At 38.1% G+C, this 18,713-nt stretch overlaps 1 pseudogene; it reads right to left on the bottom strand.

Moving 5' to 3' along the window:
• Positions 1 to 126: 126 nt before the first annotated feature.
• LOC103952061 lies at positions 127 to 7,875 on the bottom strand (annotated as a pseudogene).
• Between the last annotated feature and the right edge of the window lie 10,838 nt (positions 7,876 to 18,713).

Below are 18,713 nucleotides of genomic sequence, written 5' to 3'. Positions count from 1 at the left end.
TTGAAGAGCTATATCTGAAAATAAAAGTAAGTCGACTAAATCATTAAGAGCTTACATTGTTCCTGCAACCTGGGTACTTATGTGAGTCTTCTTATCATCATAAAGCTTCGCCAAACCAAAATCTGATATTTTGGGGATGAGATAGCAGAATATTACTGGCCTTCACATCTCTGTGCACAATACGAAGCCCTGATTCCTCGTGAGGATAAGTTAAGCCTCTTGCTACACCCCAAGCATATATCAAAACGCTTTGACCAATCGAGATTTAAACTTCTTTTTCCAGTTTAATAAAAGACATTGTGAGAGATCTTTAGAATGTTTTATATTGTACATGAAGCAGTAATGATGTTCTTCTCATACCAAACAATGCTTGATCAAGACTCTTGTTCTCAAGATACTCATACACGAGAAGTCGTTTATCTCCCTCTATGCAGAAGCCGTACAAATTCACTTGGTTATTGTGTTGCACGGCAGAGATAGTGGCAATCTCAGTTACAAACTGGTTCTTTCCCTGGTGGGATGCTGCAGACAATTGCTTCACGCCAATTACTCTTCCATCATTAAGGGTTCCCTACTAATAACAAAATTCATCAACATTTAGCAAAATTAATATAAACCATTACGGCATTACCATTCACAACACAGCCTCAGAAATGCACTGTTTTCGGTCCTGGTCCACAATAATAGGAGATCTTTTTCATTACATCCAGGAATATGTGATAGATATGTCAGAATTTTATCCTTGTATCAATTAGTAAACACTTAGGCATTGGCATGGGTGCACCACAGCCACACCAGTCGTTGTTTAGAATAATAAGTTACCTTATAGACAGGTCCAAATCCTCCCTCCCCAAGTTTACTAGCTGGATTAAGGTCATTTGTAGCTGTCTTTAGTTCCCAAAAACTAAAAGTGAGCGGTCTGATATCTATCCCTAACGGATCTGCAAATTCAACACAACATACCGTTATATTTGTAAACCTATTTCTCTAGCAATCATTTTGCTTCTTTTTTTCAGTGATAGACAATACAAGTAACAGATTACCTTCATTGTCTATGATGTTAGGCCGATTCCTTCTTTGGAAAATATAGAAAACGACCACCCCCAGAATCAAAATTCCGCCACCAACAACGAACCCCACAATTAGCCCAGTCCTATTCTTCTTACTGGCTGGGGCATTATTACCGACAGTAGGTATGAAATCTGTGCAAAAATTCAGTAGTAAACAGCATGGCACTACTTTGGGAAAACATTAGAAGCTAAATTTCGTAAATTGCATCTAAAATTTCGACATCATTTTTACCTGGTGTAGCGCTGATAGCTGAAATAGCAGGTCCATATGTACCCTGCCCAGGTATGCAGCAAGTCCCCTTTCCAGCCCGAAAGAGATGGATTTCTAGGTAGTTCTCTGAAACCTGAACCTAGAACTCCTTCTGAATGGCTTGGAAAGATGCACCTGCCTCTTTTCGTATATCAAAATCCTTTGAAAACAGATTGCCCTGAAAACAGACAAAGTAGGGATGAAGACCAGGGGGTTAAGTTTGCAGAAATTACGAGAGATCACATGATGTTTGATTTCACTATGAACGATCCTAATAACAATGCATTTGATTGCATCCCAAGTAATGAGCAAATACTTATCAACTTTACCAATGCAAGCAAGAAAAAAGTTAACCACATGAACTCAGAACATAGTATTATCAAACAATTCCTTGAGATGACACAGACCTGGATATAAATATCAAATACTCGTCTTCCAAGACTTTTCCGTGTAGTAGAATCTAGGATAGCTGTTTCTGCAAATTCGAGGCTCACAGTGTATTTACCAGTCTCAAGCCCCAACCCATAGTATCTAAGTGACGAAGCAGAGAGCCTTGCAGTCTGGAATAGCTCAGAGTTTAAAGTATTTTTGAATTGGGATGATGAGAAACTTGTATACTGGGGATTGTTACTCCCAGTGAAGTATCCAACATTGCTAACTGCCCATCTGTTTGCACCAGTCGCAAAATATGAAGCTGGACCAAGGGTCTCATTTTCTCTATCGTACACAATCCCATCGGAAGATGTAATCTGAGGACCACCACATTTAATCCCAAAGTTATAATCTGCACAGAAATACAAAAAAGGTACAAATCATGGTATGTTCAGAAAGGCATGCTAATCAAGAAGTTTATCGTGCTTTAATGCCAAAACATTTCCTGCTTGGAGGAATTCCACTCCAATAATAGCCAAATGGATTTTGACAAAACTTACAGATTCCAGGGCCACGGTTGCAAGGAAAGTTCTGTTGAAGGCAATTCAACCCCGAAGGAAGAACACTGAAATAAAAAGAAAAACAAATAGATAAGTACTCAGGATATGGAAACAAATGAAAGACAATATGGAATGGAGAAGTCTCCTTAGATATTTCTAAGTAGTCAACTAAGTGACGACGGTTAAGAAATTGATTCATAAATTCCACACTGGGATATTGGTGTAAGATATATGGGGCAAATATATATCATGATCAAGTCATTATGTCATTTGATTGATCTGGTACTGTGATAGAAGGATGCTGAGTACTGAACCGATTAGGGGTTCAACTCAGGATCCAAGTTAGTAGTGCACCAATTCTGATGAAGCCTGAGATGGTGGCATTACACTAGTAACCACAATTACTATACTTGAGTGGCAAACAATGACATATAAATTCTAAGTGGCAGGCAGCTTGCACATCCATTATCGAAATGTTCAAAACACTAAATGAACTGCAGAAGCAAAGAATCACCTGCTGTCCGAACTTTCTATACTGAAGTTGTTGGCAACTAAATTACTGCAAAGTAGACCAAGAAATATCAATGGCTTTATGTCTTAATTCTTAATTATATAATCCAATCCCATCCTGCAAAAAAAAAATCTGCAGGGCTGTTTGAGACCATGTAGCTATAGAGCTAGCAATATATAATATAAAAAGAGTAAACAAAAAAAAAAACTAAAACCATAGTGAAATTTCAAGACATACAGTCGTAAATTTTCTTCGTTGACCCAAGAAGGAAAGCTCCCAAGTAGAAAATTGTAAAACAAATCTCTGCATGCATATCATGGAGAAACATCAAATACATATTTCATACAACTAATATATTAACAGTACTGTAATCACGATTATCATGCATGTTCTTTATATATGATTTTGCACCATATTAATTTGAAATTTTGAATATAAAGCCTCAACCTTCCATGTTTCCCCATGAACCAAAAGTTCTCTGCAAGAATGGGAATCCATGTCTTGAGGACAAAAAGTGACCGACAGTATAGGGTGGAAGACTAAAAATGGTCTGGAAACCAACTTGGAGGAAGAACAACTTCAAAAAATAATATTGAGATTACTAAAACTGTTAAATGTCATGAGGAAAATTTGTTCTCCACTTTTTATAGCTTAGTGAGTATAAATCTGCACTTCTCCGAGGTTATTTGCTAAAACTAAGCATTCAGTACACATCTCCAACTAAAAATAGATCTTTACCATCTAGTACAAGGTTGCTCAACAAAATAAAAAATTGACTAGAAATAAAAAAGCGGGGCATCCAGAATCCTACAAGTTCATGTAGAAGCTAATACTGTGCAATTCAAAAAAAAAAACCCCAAGAAAGTGCATTCCATTCACCCACACATAGATGGCTTTATCAAATGTAAACCATATCTATCAGAAAACTCCAGTTCTAATGCATTACGATGATGCTTAGACCAAATATGCTGATATACTTACATATTGAGAAGAGGCGAACTTTTGGACTCAGGCAGGGTACCGTTCAATTTATTGTTCCCAAGAAACCTAATTAAAAGAAGACAGAAATACAAGTCTCAATGCTTATACTTTAAGCGTACATTTAGTAGGAAATAATTAAGAGGGTGTGGACTGTGGACAGTACAGAATAGAAATCGAACTCAAGTTAAACAGCGAGTCTGGTATCTGTCCAGTTAAATTGTTGAAGCTCAAACCCCTGGAGGTGAAAAGAAGAATGAAACAGTTACATCCCTTCAGACAAAAACAGAAAGTACTAAAATTTCATATAAACCAAGCACCATCATGTTGATGAACTAAAAACTCGTAAAATTCAACAAAACCCTCGTAGTAATGTTAGTAAAACCTCAAATATATGTTATTGCATTATTTTCTTAAAATATTTTATTTTCACAAGCACCTATAACCAAGAAAAACTTACAGGTGCGACAGACATTGGTATTCTCCAATATTGGAAGGGATTGAATCAGAAATATTGTTATTCCTCAGCACTCTGCAGGATGCAAGACCAAGTTCTCATATTAGATTCAGAAGGGAATTGAGGTGTTAGAAACTTCTAATAGGTTTAAACGTAACCAAAAAATATTTGCCTTACAAAATACTTAGAGACTTCATATCTTTAATAAATCCAAGAGAAGAGCTTCCATTGGGATTAGATAAATCGCTAATTCGCCTATCATCATATCACACGTGACATAGTTAGAGTACTATGTTAGAATACTTTCAACAACATGAAGTAGAAGCGGTTGTAAACAAAAAAAAATTGACTAGTAGACCTAGAAACTCACAACTCTGTGAGAGAGTCAGATTGGAGAATGTAACTGGTATAGGACCTTCAAGCCTCCTGAGAAAATATTTAGATATGATTAGTAGACTAAAGCTGAAAAGTTTTTTCTCCAGAAAACAGTGAGCATATAATACAAGGGATGAACCTAGTATCGTTCAACTGCAAATGTATGGTAATAGAAAGCAATTATGCAGATTATCTTACAAGACAGAAAGCTTTGGCCAATTTCCTATGAAGTCAGGTATCCTGCCAGTCAGTTCAGTGTCCGACGCCCAACTGCAACAAACAAAAGTAATCCTCTGATACTTACTCAAATAATAATTTGTTCTTGCAGTAATTAATAGTCCTTTTTAAAAAAAAAAATTGGAGAAAAAGAACATATTTGTAAAGTTCTTGCAGCGTTTCCAAGTTCTGTAGATTAGCAAATGTTGACGGAATCTCACCACTAACTCCAGAACTATCAAAGTAACTGCCAAGGTAAACAATAATGAATTATCAGAAATATATTGCTATCTTAAATCTATTATAAATTGTCAGTTAATAGATGCCAAGCCTTCATTAAAGACCATATGAATGTGGGAAGCTAATAATCGAATATTGTAACAAAGTAATTGAGATATCACGAAATGATATCCCCAACATCAAGTAATCGAGGTATCATCATTTAGCATTGCATTCAGAAAAGAAATTAACAATATATCGACTTACATCTCTTTTAACTTTGATAAACTCCCTAGCTCAGATGGCAGAGGCCCAGAAAAGTTGTTTGCCCCAAAAGCACTACAAAATATACAAGTCATCATTCAAAAAGCATCCATGAACATTGTTTTAGAAGTTCACAAAATCAAGACTAAGTACAATAACCAGGTATAAGGCAGCATCTACACGCTGGAATAGAGAAGTACAGGCAGTAAAGAAGCAAAAACATCAAATTGTCATATAATACACACACATGCTATATACATTGGATGTAATGCTAGACTGTCAGGCACACATTAGAAAAAGAATCCACGTGATTTGATAGTTAGACTGTCTAGCATGAGAACATTTTCGTATACAGGATACAAAATGAGAAAACTTACAATGTTATCAAATCAGTGAGATTTCCGAGTTCCTTTGGTAGCTCACCCGATAATCGGTTAACGCCAAGGCTCCTAAAATTGATATTAAAACAAAACTAATAATCATGAGTGTTGGAAATTCAACTCAAAACAAGTTGGTGCTAGCCATTGTTGAAAATCAATGTCAAAGTTAGGCATTGAAAGTTAGGCAATGTTAGGTATGGTTGAATAAAAATTATTAGGTGCAATTAATGTGTTTTGTGTGGTAATAAATAATCTTAGTTTAATCATTTGGTTTGCTATAAATACCCAAGTTCTCAAGCATTGTATATCATCCTATCCAAATCCCATTTCTCATTCTCATTTTAAGCTTGTAAGCTATAGAGTTTGTAAACTCTCTTTTCCATATATCAAAGTCCAAGTGTTTTGCCAAAGCTTGTTGCTTCCCTCCTTTCTCTATTTCTTTCTTTGTCCAATTTTATTTGAGAGTGCAAAGTGAAAGAGGTGTGATAGAGTTTGTAAACTTATCACCCACATATTTTGGTATTGAGTTAGTAAACTGTCAAATACCAACAATTGGTATCAGAGCCAGAATACCATTCTGGCAGGTGCAGCAGTTATGGCGTCCAACTTAGTGCAACTCCAAGTTCCCACATTGAAGAAAGAAAATTATGAAAGATGGTGCATCCAATTCAAAGCATTGTTTGGATCACAGGAGCTATGGGAAGTTGTCAGTAGTGGGTATGTTGTACCCACTGCCGAGCAAGAAGCCGTATATACTGCGGATCAAAGGAACACTCTCAAGGACTTACGAAAGAAGGACCAAAAGGCGCTGTATCTTCTATACCAGGGTTTGGAAGATTCAACGTTCGAGAAGGTTGCAGAAGCAACAACGAGCAAGCAAGTATGGGATACACTCAGTACAATCTACAAAGGAGTAGATCGAGTCAAGAAAGTAAGGTTACAATCACTTCGAGCAGATTTTGAAACTGCTCATATGAATGAAGGGGAGAGCATCTCCGACTATCACTCAAGGCTCATTGTGATAGTAAATCAGATGAGGAGAAATGGCGAGAGACTCGATGAAGTACGAGTTGTGGAGAAGATACTCCGGTCACTCACATCTAAGTTTGAGCATGTGGTGACTGCCATTGAGGAATCCAAGGATTTGGAGGTGATGAGCGCAGAAGAGCTACTAGGATCCCTCCTAGTTCACGAGCAACGCATTCAGAAGAATGCAAGCCCCACAACGCTAGAGCAAGCTTTGGAGTCAAAGTTGAATATTGACAAACCAAATAAAGGTCGTGGGCAGTGGAACTCACGTCGTGGGAGCTCATCCAACCGTAGCCAAGGACGAGCCCGAGTAAGAGGTCGAGGCTATGCACAAAATCAAGGTCAGTCTCAGGAGTGGAGATTTACTCGAGGAAAGGCGCATATCCAGTGTCACAACTGTAAGCAATATGGACATTATGCCAATGAATGTTCACATAAAAATGGTGAGCATGTCAACATGGCAGAATCAAGTGGAAATACTGATGAAGAACTTACAGTCTTACTAGCACACCATGATTCCAGTAGCCAACAAGATGTTTGGTATTTGGACTCTGGTGCAAGCAATCACATGTGTGGAAAGAATGAGTTTTTTGCCGAACTCAAAGAAGGGGCCTATGGATCTGTAAGTCTTGGTGACTCCTCAAAGTTGCCAGTTGAAGGCAAAGGGAAAATCAAGATCATCCAGAAGGATGGAAGAGAAGAATACATCTCCGATACCTACTACATACCAGGTATGAAGAGCAACATTCTGAGCATTGGTCAACTGCTCCAGAAAGGGTACATTATACATATGGAGAACATGCTTCTCACTCTCAGGAATGCAAGGAGAAAGCTTATTGCACGTGTTCGAATGTCAAAGAACCGGATGTTTCCGTTGAATTTGAACACAAAGATTGGAAGCTGCAACATCGGTGTAATGGAAGATGAGTCATGGAAATGGCATCTTCGATTTGGCCATCTTAATTTCAATGGCCTAAAGTTGCTGTCAAGTGGAGGAATGGTTCGTGGTCTACCCCAGATTGAAGCCACACGCCAAGTATGTGAAGGTTGTGTGCTTGGCAAGCAAGCACGACTATCGTTCCCTGTTGGTGATACATGGAGAGCAAAGGCACCACTGCAGTTGGTGCACACAGATATATGTGGTCCATTGGATCCCATGTCTTATGGAGGTAATAGGTATTTTATTACCTTCATTGATGATTTCAGTAGAAAGACTTGGGTCTATTTTCTCAAGGAGAAGTCAGCTGCCCTAAAAATTTTCAAGGAGTTCAAGGCACTCATAGAGGCAGAAAGTAACCACAAGCTTGTGGCTGTGAGATCAGATAGAGGTGGAGAGTACACCTCCAATGCTTTCCAAGCATACTGCAAGGAGCAAGGAATTAGGCATCAACTTACTGCTGCCTATACCCCACAGCAAAATGGGATAGCCGAAAGAAAGAATCGAACCATCCTTGACATGACAAGGTCCATGCTTAAGGAGAAGAATTTGCCAAAAGAGTTATGGGCAGAAGCTGTAGCTTGTTCGATTTATTTGTTGAATCGATGTCCAACAAAGAGTGTCAAGAGGATGACACCACAAGAGGCTTGGAGTGGATACAAGCCGAATGTTACACACCTAAGAATTTTTGGGTGTGTTGCATATGCTCAAGTTCCAGAAGCCAAGAGGAGGAAACTTGATGATAGAGGTGAGAAGTGTGTGTTTGTGGGCTATAGTGAAGAGTCCAAGGCATACAAGCTCTACAACCCACTAACTGGCAAACTAGTGGTTAGTAGAGATGTCATCTTCAGTGAGGAAGAGACATGGACGTGGAACAACAAAGAAGTCAGTAAAGAGAAGATCGTCTCCACTGATTTTGAAGAACCAGAAGTTGTACCACCGATTGAGCAACAGCCTGCTCAAACAATCACAACAACTCCAGTGCACAGAATTGCAAGGAGTGGTCCTACATCTAGTGAGGAAAGCAGCTCCTCAACTCCAGTGAGGTTAAGGAATCTCACAGAGATTTATGGACAAGAAGAAGAAGAAGAAACCAACCTTTTCTGCTTGTATGCAGACCACGAGCCTTTCTCATTCAATGAAGCTGTGGAAGAAGATTGTTGGAAGAAAGCCATGGAAGAAGAGATCCATGCCATCGAGAAGAATGACACTTGGGAGCTGACAAAGCTCCCACCAAATCAGAAGGCTATTGGTGTCAAGTGGGTTTACAAGATCAAACGCACTGCAGATGGGAGTGTGGATCGATACAAATCAAGGCTTGTAGCAAAGGGCTACAAACAGAAGTATGGAGTGGACTATGATGAAGTCTATGCTCCAGTTGCGAGACTTGACACGGTAAGATTGCTAATCTCTCTTGCCGCACATCATAAATGGAAAATTTATCAACTAGATGTCAAGTCAGCCTTCCTTAATGGAGTACTTGAGGAAGAAGTGTACGTGGAACAACCGGAAGGCTTCCAAGTACAAGGAGAAGAAGATAAGGTGTATCGTTTGAAGAAGGCTTTGTACGGCCTCAAGCAAGCACCACGAGCTTGGAACTCAAGGATCGACAACTACCTTCACCAAAATGGATTTCAGAAATGTCCATACGAGCATTCAGTTTACATGAAGAATGGTGAAAAAGGGGAGTTCTTAATTATTTGTCTCTATGTAGATGATTTATTGTTTACAGGAAACAATGAGGCAATGTTCCATGAGTTCAAGCAATCCATGTTCAGTGAATTCGAGATGACTGACAATGGATTAATGTCATACTTTCTTGGCATAGAAGTGAAGCAAGAAAGTGATGGTATCTACATCTCTCAACAAAGGTACATGAGAGACATATTGAAGAAGTTCAATATGGACAAGTGCAACACTGTCAATACCCCAGTCGCAACTGGATTGAAGCTGTCCAAAGGAGGAGAGGGTGAGTTTGTAAACTCAACAGTGTACAAAAGCCTCGTTGGAAGCCTAAGGTACCTTACAATCACAAGACCTGATATAGTTTATGGTGTTGGACTCGTGAGTCGATACATGGAAACACCAAGGGAGTCTCATTGGCTGGCCGCCAAGAGAATTTTGAGGTACATAAGAGGTACTCTAAACTATGGTCTATTTTATAATTTTGGTGAAGATGCAAAATTATTTGGTTATTCAGATAGTGATTGGGGAGGTGACCAAGATGAAAGGAAAAGCACAACTGGCTATGTGTTTTTTCTAGGATCAACAGCTTTCTCATGGACTTCAAAGAAGCAATCAATTGTTGCTTTGTCATCATGTGAAGCCGAGTATGTTGCTGTAGCCTCAACCGTGTGTGAGGCAATTTGGTTAAGAAATCTGTTGAAGTCAGTGTGTCATCCACAAGTGGAATCGACTGTGATTCACGTAGATAACGTGTCTGCAATCAAACTTGCAAAGAATCCTGTTCAACATGGAAGGAGCAAGCACATTGATACCAGGTTCCATTTTCTAAGGGACCATGTGAAGCAAAAGACAATTGAACTTGTCTACTGTCACACCAAGGAACAAGTGGCAGACATCTTCACAAAGCCATTGCCAATTGAAACATTCCGACTACTGCGTGAAATGCTAGGAATGAAGGCGTTTTGATTTGAGGAGGTGTGTTGGAAATTCAACTCAAAACAAGTTGGTGCTAGCCATTGTTGAAAATCAATGTCAAAGTTAGGCATTGAAAGTTAGGCAATGTTAGGTATGGTTGAATAAAAATTATTAGGTGCAATTAATGTGTTTTGTGTGGTAATAAATAATCTTAGTTTAATCATTTGGTTTGCTATAAATACCCAAGTTCTCAAGCATTGTATATCATCCTATCCAAATCCCATTTCTCATTCTCATTTTAAGCTTGTAAGCTATAGAGTTTGTAAACTCTCTTTTCCATATATCAAAGTCCAAGTGTTTTGCCAAAGCTTGTTGCTTCCCTCCTTTCTCTATTTCTTTCTTTGTCCAATTTTATTTGAGAGTGCAAAGTGAAAGAGGTGTGATAGAGTTTGTAAACTTATCACCCACATATTTTGGTATTGAGTTAGTAAACTGTCAAATACCAACAATGAGCACCAAAAATCAAACAAAAACTATTATGGGTATAAACATCGCAATATATGCATGGAATTAACCAGTTTTTCAAATAAAATTTAGACGAGCTCGTAAGTACTGCATGCTAGTCAGATTTCCAATGAATGAAGCGAGAGGTCCGGTCAGGTAATTCTGACCCAAGTTCCTGTAACAAATTGGAGGAAAATTGAAAACTACAACTTGGGCACTAAGCTAAATTATCTAATTAACCAAATAATCAAAAAGAAGTTGAGGTTCCACCATAAAATTAATTCCCAATTGAGAATACAAGGATTAGCCTAACTCCTTATACGCACGTGCAACGTCCCTAAACAATAATCAATGGAAATTAATGCTAACTAATGTGATTAAAAGAGTTAAAAAGCTTACAGATTGAAGAGGAAAGTCAAAGTCCAGAGCTCATCTGGGATTACACCAACAACATCCATGGCATAAACTTTCCTGCAAATTAAGCAAGGTGAGATTTTGCTCTTTTCAGAACGGCATTGATCATTGATGTAACAAAAATAAAAATTTTTACAGTTGGGTAATGTGGCAAGTGGAGTTGGAGTCGTAAGAGCAGTCGCATTTGATGAAGGGGTTGTAATCGTTGTTGTTGAAGTCGGTGGAGTCTACGGCTGCTCCGCTGCATGGGTCGCCGGTTGTGTTCCATTGCCTCTGGTTCGCCGAAATCTTCCATTGCTCAAAGATTGAGTTTAAAGCTCTCATTGCTCCACCAGTTACCAGGAATTAATACATGCACATGAACAAAATAACATGGCAGATTAATTTGAGGAGCCCGTAACTAAGCGAGGAGTACGAACCTAAGAAGTATTCAAATTAAGATTTTATAAGATTTTAATGAACTTTAAATTTAAGTGTAGTCAATTAGAATTTTAAAATGAATTTTAAAGAACTTTGAAATCATAGTTTAGTCAAATTAGAATTTAAGAGGATTTTAAAGAACACATCAAAATTCAGAGATAGTTAATTACAATTTTAAAAAATACATCGAAATACATGTGTAGTGAGATTGCGAAAGATTTGTTAAGATTTTAATACACGAGAGATTTTGATGGATTTGAGAGGTAAAGTATAAATAGAAAATGACTTGAACAATCCAACCTTCACCCTAGGATTTCATTTCAAGGCCGAAGAGTTCTATCTGCAATAGTCTTCCTCCATTTTTGGCCCTGACTGAGATCCAGTGACTAGCTCACCACCTATACATACGAGGTTTCCTAAATGCCCATTTCCCTAACTTCCTTTCGCCGCCTCTCATCCCTCCCCGAGACCCACCCACTGTAACCGCAGTTTGCTCATCCATTTTCTAAATTTTTATGGGTTGAGGAGGTGGTTGCGTGCCAAGCAAGAGCAAACCACCAACAGCGTTTCCGATCATGATCTTCCAAACCTGAAACCAATGGCCCTGTTTCAGACCAGAATTAATTCCAAACCACACCAGAACAAAACCCAATTGATATTGGGCTCCCACAGCAAGAACAACAAGCACAAAGGAAGTTGAGGGCTTTCATAGTGTTTTACTCAATGTATGGGCATGTGGAGATTTTGGCCTGGAGGATAAAGAAAGGGGTCGATTCAATTGATGGGGTTGAAGGGTTTCCGTTCCAAATTGCTTCAAATAGAGGAAGATAAAGTTTTCTGGGTGAAAGAGTTAAGTGATAGTGAAGATTTTTGGCCAATACCGTGATGAAAGCTAGTGGAAAAGTGATCCCTCTTTGCATCTTTTGAGTAATGTGAACTTTTTATTTATGTGGTGTTGACTTGGGCTCCCACAGCTAGAGATGTATGTGTTATGCATCTCCTTATAGACCATTGACTAGAGTGCTTTCCATTATTTGTTAGTTTTTCATTGCTATGTGTAAACTGAGAGAACGGAATTGGTATTCATATGCCTTGTAATACAAATAGTGGTCGGTGGCTTTGCAAATTTATAGAATGTAGTACCGACTTGTTTCAGAAATTCATTCTGTTGTTGGAGTCTAAATCCTAAGAAATTCATAAAGAAGTCTAAACAAATCCAAAGAAATATACAATAAAAATCTATATAAATCTGCCACAATCCATATAGATTTTAGAATCTATTAAAATCCTTTAAAATTTAGCATTTAAAAAACTACATTAACTCCAAAACGTAGTAATAATAAGTGATCATATATATTTGACTTTAAATTAATCAAAGTTGTCAAAAGGTGAATTCAAACATATATGCTCTAGCAAATATGGCTACACTAGCATTCTCATCCCCTCCCCCTCTTGTCCTCATCTCCTTCCTTCATCACCTCTTCCTCTTCTTCCATCCTTACATCCCTGAAGACCTTTATGGCCAGCCTCGTTCTCTCTATGCATCAGTGAGAGTCGACAATGGCTACACCAAACCACGACTGACGGTGGTTTTGGAGCTGAGCACAATCTCAAGAACAAAGATATGTCTCCCATTATATGTATTTCCCTAAAGCTATTCAGACTTGTTCTCCTAACCCACAATTTTTTGATCTACCCAGATGAATCTCAAATACCTAGCCTTAAGCTCAAGTTCTTTTCCTCCTCTTTCAGGCACTGCCACGCTTTTTCTGCAATTACTCCCATCCCTTCTATGCCATAACACCAGGTTGCCTCCTACTCCTTTGTTTTGGGTTGAGAAGTATAATCTAAAACTCATCGTCACCACCCACTGTGAGAGCGATTTATTGCTCATTCAGTGGAAGGTGTGCAAAATCGTTCCTTGGTTTCGGTTTGGGTCTTTGTACCGCCTCCTTTTATGATTTTGTTTACATGGTCATTAGTTTCGCTGCTGTCAGAATCTCGTCCTTGCTGGTCTCCGGGTGGTGAAGATGACATAAGAGTTTATTTGCTCAGTTGGTTTGATGGTTTATTTGGGGCTTGTCTGGATGTCGGTATCTCCTCTTTGGTTTTTATGTGGTTAGGTTTCGAATTTGAGCATGATTTGGAATTGGTGTGGTTATGTAATCTTATACAACGCCCTTTGTGGTGTAATGGTGTCAGCGGTGGTCCTGGTTTGCTTCATTGTGGTGGCGGCGTTTGGTCAGTACCCGGGGTGGCCACAATGGTGCTGCTATGTGATGTTGATGGTCGTTGTCTGCTCGGGCCATTTTTTGTTTATAATTGGCTTTGTACTCTTTAGGTCATTTTGTAGTTCATTATTTTTTATATATTTATGTTGCCTCTTTTATTGGATCTGTGAAAATTATGCTGCACGCTTTCTAATTCGCTGAAAAGTCACATATCAATTTCTTACCATGCTAATTTAAGGGGCTCTTATGTTTCCATCTCTGTAACATTTTCTTCTATAATGCATGTTGACAAAAAAAATGGTTTGATTTCGTTTGATTTTGAGTTTTTGACAAGAAATAATATAAGAATAGTATTTCATTCATGATCACAAACTGTGGCTTAAAACCCTATACCCCTGATTTGATTTAAACTGTGGGGGGACAAGTCGAAACCACATCCAATCAGTATTTAGCGACTTCGTTTGAGCAACATGGTGATTTAGGGATAAAAACTCAAGTCTAGGGAAAAAAAACTTAAAACTAGAAACAGAATGGCTACTAAAAAACAAAAAATTAGAAACTAATTAATTGTTAAGCGTTGGCATGGAAACTTTTGTGATCAGCATGCATGGGATAGTGCGTATATGAATACTATACAGTTTAATTAGCACCCATGGATTCGTTGGATGCATGCGTGACAGACAAATTTAGATTTTCCCAAAGAAAAAAAAAAGATTAATTAATTATTATAAAAGGAGAGAATTAAGGACCTTCAGATGGATCTGTGGTGGCTTGATCAGGTTGAGAAGAAGGAGCTTGAGCTTGTGCTAATAATATCCCACCATGGCCAATGAGCCAGCATTCAGCAGCAGCATACAAGATTACAAAGCCCAAAACTGATGATCATGTTGACATCCGTTTGATCTTCCTTTCTAAGAAGAATATCATTGCTAAATCAGCAGCCATATGGAATCCGAGGGAGGAAATATTAATAGAGGTTGGCTACTTGGCTTTGAGATATTTAATCACCAAAGTTGAAATTGATCGACTGAAGCCACCTCTGACCTCCCAAAGATTGACATAAAATGTTATAATATTTCTGCTTCGTATTTATGTACAAGCTCATTATTAATTTATAACTATGTTTGAGAACCCAACCTTTAAGAAATAGTATTGCATCTTATATACAGTAAATGCTACCAATACTGTTCTTTATAAAGTAAACAAATTATGTAAAAATAGTGTGTTGTTGAAAATACTGGTGGGTTAATGAATAACGACAATGATATTGAAAAGATTGGTAGATTTTTCAATGCCCACACAAAGTGATATTGACTTGGGAAATGAAGGAGGATCGTATTGTCAAAATGTGTGTGTTGTAAATTTCAATGTATAGTTATTACGATTGTTTGGAGTTGCTCTATAAATAGAGTGCTTTGTATTCTTTCAAGATACACAGAGAACAAGGAAAGATCAATAACATCATTATCTATCCCTCCATCTTTATTTGTCATCCTTTGTGTTATAGTTACAGTGTAATATTTTACATCTGCTTTGCTCTTGTCATTAGTAAATGTTATCTCTCTAACTTTTACCTATTTATAACACGTTATCAGCACGACTCTCTAACCATGTCTCATTTCTCTTCGCCGAAAGAAAAAAAATGTTTCCTCTAAGGATTTAATGTTATTCTTTTTCCTCTGCCTCAACTGCTGGACATACCCTAGCGAAGAACTGTTTGCACCATGTCTGCTTCTAGTTCTCAACCTAACAGTTACATATATCTTTGATTTCTTGTTTGATGTAGCTCTTGATTACTAACCCAGTGTTTATTTATGTTGATTTTACTGCAATCCAAGATGGTGCGGTACAATCGCCCATCATGAATTGCAAATTTAATCTTACTACAATCCAAGATGGTGCGGTATCATCGCCTATCCTGGACTACAGATCTAATTTTACTACAAATTTTAGGTGGAGCGGTATAATCGCCCACCCTACCCTGCATATTTAATTTACCTGTTGTTTAATTTCATTGCAATTTTAGGTGGTGCGGTATAATCATCCACCCTGCTCTGCGTAATTAAATTTTCCTGCTGCTTGAGTGGTGCGGAATAATCGCCCATACTATGTTATGTTATTTCAATGAGAATGGTGCAGTACAATCGCCCTCCTCATTCATCATGTAAATCTAGAGTCAGAAGTTTTGAGTGTTTATTATTTTGGCCTGAAGATCAAAATGAAAAAAAAATATTGTAAGAACCAAAAGTTCTAACACTACATACCTCCAGAATACATATTATTGCAAGTTCTTACACATCTCAGTTTTTCTTTAAGAAAAGAAAACGGCGAACTTGGCAAAACTTGATTTTGTTGCCCTGGACATTACTGGGAATAACTACCTTAGCTGAGTAGTGGATACCAAGATCCATTTGGAGGCAAGGAATCTTGGAGAAACAATCAAGAAGGAGAATAGTGCATCTTCACAAGATCGGGTGAAGGCCTATGATTTTTATCCGTCGCTACCTTAATGAAGGACAAAAGAACGAGTACCTAACGGTTGAAGATCCGCTAGCTCTCTGGAAGGCATTGAGAAACATATACAATCACCAGAAAACGGTGATTCTTCCAAGAGCTCGTTATGAATGAACTCACCTAAGAATCCAGGATTTCAAGTCAGTGGCTAAGTACAATTTTGCGATGTTCAGAATAAGCTCCCAGATGAAACTCAATGAGGAAACCATCACTGAGGAAGATATGCTGGAAAAAACATTCAGCACTTTTCATGCCTCAAACGTGCTCTTACAGCAGCAATATAGAGAGCGAAGTTTCACTGAATACAACCAGCTGATATCTATGCTCCTGTAGCTGAACAAAACAATGAGCTCCTAATAAAAAGTTATCAGTCTCGACCTACTGGATCTGCACTATTCCCAGAAGTGAATGTTGTTTCCCTCGAAGTGAACGCCACATTCTCTGGTGGCAATAATTATAAACGAGGACGTGGCCACAGGCGAGGACGGTGGAACGGGAAAGGTAAGAATCATGGTATCCAATTTCACAACCAGGTTCCAAGACATAATTCAGGCTCGAGCTTCAAAAATGTACATCGCCACAAAGGCAAAACTCATATGAATAATGCTCCCAGAAACTTTGAAGGAGCCTGCCATAGGTGTGGTAGCAATGGGCATTGGGCGCGTACTTGTCGTACTGCAAAACATCTGGTGGATCTATATTAAGCCTCCATCATGGATAATGGTGTTGAGACCAATTTTCTCAACCAGGCTAAACCAATGGATATACCTAATCCAGTGTGTGAACACAACCCACCTAGAAACCTCAGACTTTATTATGGAAAAAGGGAATGAAGTGTACCAGTTCGATTAAATCGTTTATGATTGATGTATTGAACTTGTAGTTTAAAACTAGCATTTCAAATTCAATAAAAGTGGCATTTAAATTTCCTATTATAAATTGCTTTTAATCGTGATCCCTTTACTCAGAAAGCATGGATAAGCACTATGGTCATTCTCAAAACAAGAGCAATGGCGGAGATATTTGTCTTGCGGACAGCGCAACCACGCATACAATACTTCGAGATCGAAACTATTTCTTAAGATTAATGCTTACAAAAGTAAGGGTAACAACAATATCAGGCCAATCACATGTAATTGAAGGCTCAGGGAAAGCTCAGATTATGTTACCAAATGGAATAATATTGTTCATACAAAATGCGCTGTACGCTACTGGATCTACTCGAAATTTGTTGAGTTTCAAAGACATACGTTTACATGGATACCACATTGAAACGAAAAGTGCAGAAAATGTGGAGTATCTATGTATTACCTTCAATGATACCCATAAGCGTATATTGGAGAAGTTGTATGGTTTGACGATTAGATTATATTATACATACATGAAGACAGTTAAATCACATACGATCATGGACCAGAAAAACTCGTGTTTGGACATCAGCCAAACATTTCACATTTATGAGTTTTTGGTTATGCTGTTTATGTACCTATTGCACCATCACAACACACGAAGATGTGACCTCAGCGCAGACTGGGAATTGATATGGGTTTTGATTCATTGTCTATCATTAGATATTTGGAACCCTTGATAGGTGATATATTTACAGCTCGTTTTGCTGATTGCCACTTTGATGAGACAATATTTCCATCATTAGGGGGAGAAAAGACCGTTCTAGAAGAACGGCAAGAGCTGACATGAGTTGTTCCCAGCTTATCTTATTTTGATCCACATAGCATTCAATGTGAAAATGAAGTGAAAATGATCGTTCATCTTCAAAGTATTGCCAATCAAATGCCAGATGCATTTAATGATGCTATGAAAGTGACAAAATCACATATACCAGCTACAAATGCATCTGCAAGAATTGATGTCCCTGTTGGAAAAAATAAAGTGGCAGCAAATGATTCATCTGGTGCACGCCTGAAGCATGGTAGACCTCCAGGTTCAAAAGATTATGCCATTCGAAAGAGAAAGACGAGGGCACAATTGAATCCAAATGAAATCATTCAAGAAGAAAAAATGAATGGCAAATTCACAATTCATGATTCTGTACTTTCAGAAAAAGAAAATGTCCTTGGTGAGACACATGTACTTGAAGAAACAGAAGTACATAAAAGCAAAGAAATCTCCATAAATTATGCTTATACTAATGAATTGTGGGATCAGAATGAAATAATTATAGACGACATGTTCGCATTCGCAGTAGTCACCGAAATCATATTAAGTGATGATATTGAGCCCTACTCTGTTAATGAATGCAAATAGAGACGAGATTGGCCTAAGTGGAAAGATGCAATTCAGGCAAAATTAAATTCCTTAGAAAAGCAAAATGTTTTTGGACCAATAGTCTAAACTCCGCCTAGTATAAACCCCATGGGTTACAAATGGGTATTCATAAGAAAGCGAAATGA

Source organism: the organism of the source record quoted next, unplaced genomic scaffold, assembly GCF_019419815.1.
Source record: "Pyrus x bretschneideri cultivar Hongxiangsu unplaced genomic scaffold, Pyrus_bretschneideri_v1 Contig50, whole genome shotgun sequence".
Taxonomy (NCBI): domain Eukaryota; kingdom Viridiplantae; phylum Streptophyta; class Magnoliopsida; order Rosales; family Rosaceae; genus Pyrus; species Pyrus x bretschneideri.
This window is presented reverse-complemented; position numbering and strand designations above follow the sequence as displayed.